Genomic DNA, 6,058 nt, shown 5'->3' on the forward strand with positions numbered 1-6,058 from the left:
GCATTGTCGCAGGCAATGCTGAGATTTTGGAAAGGGTCGCTGGGCCCAACAACAGCACTAAAAATCGGGGGTCCATTCCAGAGCGACTTCAATCGAACGGGGTTGAGATCTTTAAGGGCGTGGCTGGCGTGTCTCCTAACGTGGCGGAATATTTGTTGGAAGCCACTGAAAGAATAATGGAGGACCTGGACTGTTCACTGAAACAAAATTTAAAAGGAGCAGGGTCCTTGCTTAGGGAAGAAGCCTATCAGTGGTGGTTGACAGTGAAAGAGGGCACCCAACTGGAGTGGGTCACTTGGAAGTTTTTCAAAGCTACATTCCAAGGGAAGTATGTGGGTGCAAGCTATGTGGATGCTGAAAGGAAGGAGTTCTTGAACTTGACCCAAGGAAACAAATCGATGGCAGAGTATGAGGCAGAGTTTCTACGCCTCACTAGGTATGTAAGAGTAATGGTGGCAACGGACTATGAGCGTTGTGTAAGGTTTCAGGATGGACTTAGAGATAGCCTCAGGGTACGGATAGCTCCACAAAGAGAGTGAGTTTTCTCGGAGTTGGTCTAGAAGGAAAAGATAGCAGAGGACGTAAAGCACACTGAGCGCTTAAATCGGGAGAAAGAAAGGGGTAGGAATAAGAGGGAGGCTGAGACTCCTGGTGTAGGACAGATTCCTAGGGCTAGGGCCAGAGTTAATGGGCCAGATGGAGCAGGGCTCCCTGTTGTTAATCCGGGGGTGCTACTGTGTGCTAATTGTGGGAAAAATCATGTAGACGAGTGTTGGAAGAGGACGGGAGCTTGTCTAGCTTGTGGATTTATGGAGCATAGGATCAGGAACTGCCCTAGAATGTCAGCTCAGGTGCCAGTCGTGGACTGAGCTGGTGTACAGCCACTGAGGGTTGGTCAACTACCACCGAGAAGCCGTGATTAGGCCAGGGGTGGAAATAGTTTGGGTCGTGGAGCAACAGCCAGAGGTGCTGGTTATGCTGAGGTGAGGCATCCAGCTTTGGTCTATGTAGCACGTCGTCAAAAGGATGGAGACGCTCCAGAGGCGAATAATGGTACGTACTTACCTATATTATGCCATTTACCTAAGTTGGAATTAGAATGTACAGAAGAAGTGTGGTGTGGTAGTCTGTGTTAGTAGTTGGAAATTTCAAGGACAAAATTTCTTTTAGGGGGTAGAGTTGTAACGCCCCAAAAATTCTAAAACCCAAAAAACCCAAACTCCAAACTTTCTTTGTTTTTTATTTTGATAAAAATTGTGTTTTATGTTCCTAGCCATGTGATTATTATAGTAGGTCTTAATTAAGGTTTGATTTTGAACTTAGGAATAAATGAAATTATAGTTTAATTATTAAAAGAATCAGGGTTGGTAAGTAGGTGGGCTTTTAAATAAAAATAGGGGAAAAATAGCATCAAAAAGCCTTGTAGACGTTTAATTTTGGCCTTCTAGAAGGATGGAAGTGGCGTGAAGATGGACTCCAAGGGGAGTGTTTAGAAGAGAAAATTAAGGAAAAGATCAAGGGGTTATCAAGAAGAAAAATGAGGAGATGAGAAGGGAGAAGTGATAGAGCCGAATTGGGAATTGGGCATGGAAAATTCAGCTATAAGGGCTATAAATAGGGGCCAAATAAAGGGTTGCCAGGCTACTGCCGAAATTATTCTTCACCCTGTTGCCAGAATCCCCTTTCTCCAAAAGCTGAAAACCCTTTTCTTTTCAAGATCCAAAAAGCCGAAAACCCTTTTGTTTTTCTTTCTTTTCTTCCTGCCGATTTCTATTCTTCTCTACACAATTTTCTTTGTTTCACTTAGCCGATTTCTTCTTCTACTCTTCTTCTTTAATCTGTACCAAATAAACCTTATTCACCATACTAAATTTGAAAAGTCGAAAAGCCGAATCTCCCAAGGGTTGAATACTCTTTGACCGAATCTAGTGTAAGTGTTACTCTTCCAATTGTTTTTATTTCCCAGGTATCGATTATTGTCCCTCACTCTTTCAATCAACTTTGGTAGGGAATTAGTATCAGATCTCGGATCTTAGCTCTCTGCCGAATTGCTCTTTAGGTGTTTTCTATTTTGGTAAGTATTCCTCATCCATTGGCTAAGGTTGGCCGAATAGCCATAGTAAGGTAAGGGGACTTGTGTTGGATACGAGTCACCTATTATTCTGGTTTTAATAGTTACAATTGGTGCAGATCTAGGAGTTAATCGTAGTTAGTGAAAGGGTTGTTATACTTATCGCGCGAGGTAAGGTTAAGGAGAGATTCTGGCTTTTGGTAAAGTATTCGATAAGTATGTAAGATTAATCTTTGAGTGATATCGATAGTAGGTTTGGGCTAAGAAGATCGCATCACCCTTGCTTACCAGGTGTGTACATACACTGCACGAAAAGCTGAAAGTTTGGCTACGGTAGTCTTGCGAGTGCGAGAACACTCGTAAGGAGGAGACCGATAGGTTTCCTGAGGTCCACGGGCGATTCCATGGACTTGGGTTGTGATTTGGTCATATGGGCTAGAATGGGCTAAATGGGCCCGATGGGCTGTTGGGCCCATAATAGGCAAAAACTGAATGTTGATGCTATGTGATAGGACCTTGTATGTGAGCATGAATATGAATGTGACTGGGCCTAACGGGCCTTATAAATGTGATTTGGGCCTAACGGGCCATATACAGGTGATTTGGGCCTAACGGGCCATATGAATATGATTGGGCTTAATGGGCTAGATATAGGTATGTGAAATTGTTTGGGCTTTGTAAGGGGTTTTGGGCCTAGTATATGATATCCACATAAGACTTAATTAATATATTGCGACCTTGGACAAGTCAAGGGGTTAAGGTGTGGCAACGGGTATATGCATGTCTAGGATTGGATCTAGGGAGAGCTTGGTACTTAAGCGTTCTTAATGACTCACCTCCTCTTCTCTGGAATCCTACCTAGTGCATATTGTTCGTTCATCTTAGCTCACGGGACTCATTAACGGGCCAAGGTAAGTGAAAACCATAATTAAGTTAAAATCTCTAAAATGGCCCTAAGGGCGAAAAAGACCAAAATACCCCTAGATGTAGAATGTAAGTTTTATGGATGTGACATGCATACATATGATATTTTGCCTAGGTTGCATATGGGTAAGAATTATGGAACGGAGGAAGTATACGAGGATCGAATGGTTGCTTGACAAAGGTGCATTCACCGACGGCTTTTAAAGCCCAATATGTAAATGAAGGTAGTTCTGCAACCGGGCTACCATGGTGTGTGGGCTGGGTGGGTCGATATTTATATCCCCACATGGTGTGATGGGGGACGGAGCTGGTGTGTAGCGGATGGATAATTTGGATGGGATTGCATTGCATGATTGATGAATGATTTTTTTTTGAATGCTTGTTTTCCGTCGAGGGTTGTACACACTGAGTTTGCAAAAACTCACCCCCCGCTTCTATTTTATTTTCAGGACATGCTCAGTAGAAGGTTCGATGTTTAGAGGGACTCTGGGTGGCCAACTAGCAAGTCAACTTGTGCTTGTTTCTCTTTTAAAAGCATATAAGTTCTGTATTTTATTAAGTATTTTTCAGACCGAAATGTAATAAGGCTTCCTTCTTATTATTATTTGAATTATTATTACTATTTTCATTGTAATTACGAGAAGTTGAACATGGGTTTCCTAAATTATAGTATGTTTTCTACGCTTCGGCAACTAAATTTTTAAGTGACATGTTTTCGTCAAGTCTTATGTTTAAAACAAGTGATTGAAAGGAGTTTATTTCTAAGATGTTCTTTTATTTTAAGAAGGGTTTTCAATAAAAAAACGGTTTTCGCTAAAACACTACAATGTGACACACCAGATTCGGCCATAATGTCTGGGCCGGGTCTAGGGTGCTACAATGGTAGCCCGGTTGCGGAACTACCATCATTTACATAGTGGGCTTTAAAAGCTGTCGGTGAATCCATAATTGTCAAGCAACCATGCGATCCTTATATACTTTCTCCATTCCATAATTTCCACCCATATGCAACCTAAGCAAAATATCATATGTATGCATGTCACATCCATAAAACTTACATTCTACACCTAGGGGTATTTTGGTCATTTTCGCCCTTAGGGCCTTTTAATAATTTTCCCATAATTACGGTTTTCACTTAGCTTGGCCCCGTTAATGAGTCCTGTGAGCTAAGATGAATGAACACTATGCACTAGGTAGGATTCCAGAGAAGAGGAGTTGAGTCATTAAGACCGCTTAGGTACCAAGCTTTCCCTAGATCCAATCCTAGACATGCATATACCCGTTGCCACACCTTAACCCTTTGACTTGTCCACGGTCGCAATATATTAATTAAGCCTTATGTGGATATCATATACTAGGCCCAAAACCCCTTACAAAGCCCAAAATAATTTCACATACTTGTATCTGGCCCATTAAACCCAATCATATTCATATGGCCCATTAGGCCCAAATCACCTGTATATGGCCCATTAGGCCCAAATCACATTTATATGGCCCGTTAGGCCTAGTCACATTCATAATCATGCTCACATACAAGTTCCTATCACATAGCATTAACATTTAGTTTTTGCCTATTATGGGCCCAACAGCCCATCGGGCCCATTTAGCCTATTCTGGCCCATATGGCCAAATCACAACCCAAGTCCACGGAATTTCCCATGGGCGTCAAGCAACCTATCGGTCTCCCCCTTACGAGTGTTCGCGCACTTGCAAGACTACCGTAGCCAAACTTTTGGCTTTTCGACATTTCGTCTTTTGCCGATACATAATGCATGTGCAGTGTATGTAAAAACCTAGTAAGCAAGCGTGCTGCGATTCCCTTAGTCCAAACCTACAAATGATATCACCCTTCCATTAATCGCATGCTTAATACATATCCTTACTAAAACTGAAACCTCACATTAACCTTACCTTGCACGATCAGCCCTTTCTTAAAACACTAACCAAGATCAACTCCTAGATCAAAACCGCAAACACCTAAAGAGAAATTCGGTAGAGAGCTAAGATCTGAGATTCGATACTAATTCCACTAGATTCGGCCAAAGAGTATTCAGTCCCTGGGAGATTCGACCTTTCAGCTTTTCAAACTTAGTATGGTGAATAAGGTTTATTTGGTACAGATTAAAGAAGAAGAGTAGAAAAAGAAATCGGCTAAGTGAAACAAAGAAAATTCTGTAAAGAAGAATAGAAATCGGCAGGAAGAAAAGAAAGAAAAACAAAAGGGTTTTTGGCTTTTTGGATCTTGAAAAGAAAAGGGATTTTGGCTTTTAGAGAAAGGGGTTTCTAGCAACAAGGTGAAGAAGAATTTTGGCAGTAGCCTAGAAACCCTGTATTCGGCCCCTATTTATAGCCCTTATAGCTGAATTTTCCATGCCTAATTCCCAATTTGGCTCCATTACTTCTCCCTTCTCATCTTCTTGTTTTTCTCCCTGATAACCCTTGATCCTTTCCTTAATTTTCTCTTCTAAACACTCCCCTTAGAGTCCATCTTCATGCCAGTTCCATCCCTTTAGAAGGACAAAATTAAACTTCTAAAGCACAAAACTAGGATTCGAACCTTGAACCTCCTTGCTAGCTACTAACGCCACCTCTCTGCACTCTAACTGGTGTCACTTAGTCACTCTTCCACAAGGCTTTTTTATGCTACTTTTCCCCTATTTTTATTTAAAAGCCCACCTACTTGCCAACCATGATTCTTTTAATAATTAAACTATAATTTCATTTATTCCTAGGTTCAAACTCAAACCTTAATTAAGTCCTACTATAATTATCACATGGCCAGGAACATAAAAAATAATTTTTATCAAAACAGAAAACAAAGAAAGTTCGAGATTTCGGGATTTTTGGGGCATTACAACTATACCCCCTAAAAGAAATTTCGTCCTCGAAATTTCCAACTACTAACACAGACTACCACACCACGCTTCCGCTGCACACTCTAATTCCAACTTAGGTAAATGGCACACTATGGGTAAGCACATACCATTATTCACCTTTGGAGCATCTCCATCCTCTTGACGACATGCTGCATTAACCAAAGCTAGCTGCCTCGCCTCAGCATGA

This window comes from Gossypium hirsutum, chromosome A03, assembly GCF_007990345.1.
Source record: "Gossypium hirsutum isolate 1008001.06 chromosome A03, Gossypium_hirsutum_v2.1, whole genome shotgun sequence".
Classification (NCBI taxonomy): Eukaryota; Viridiplantae; Streptophyta; class Magnoliopsida; order Malvales; family Malvaceae; genus Gossypium; species Gossypium hirsutum.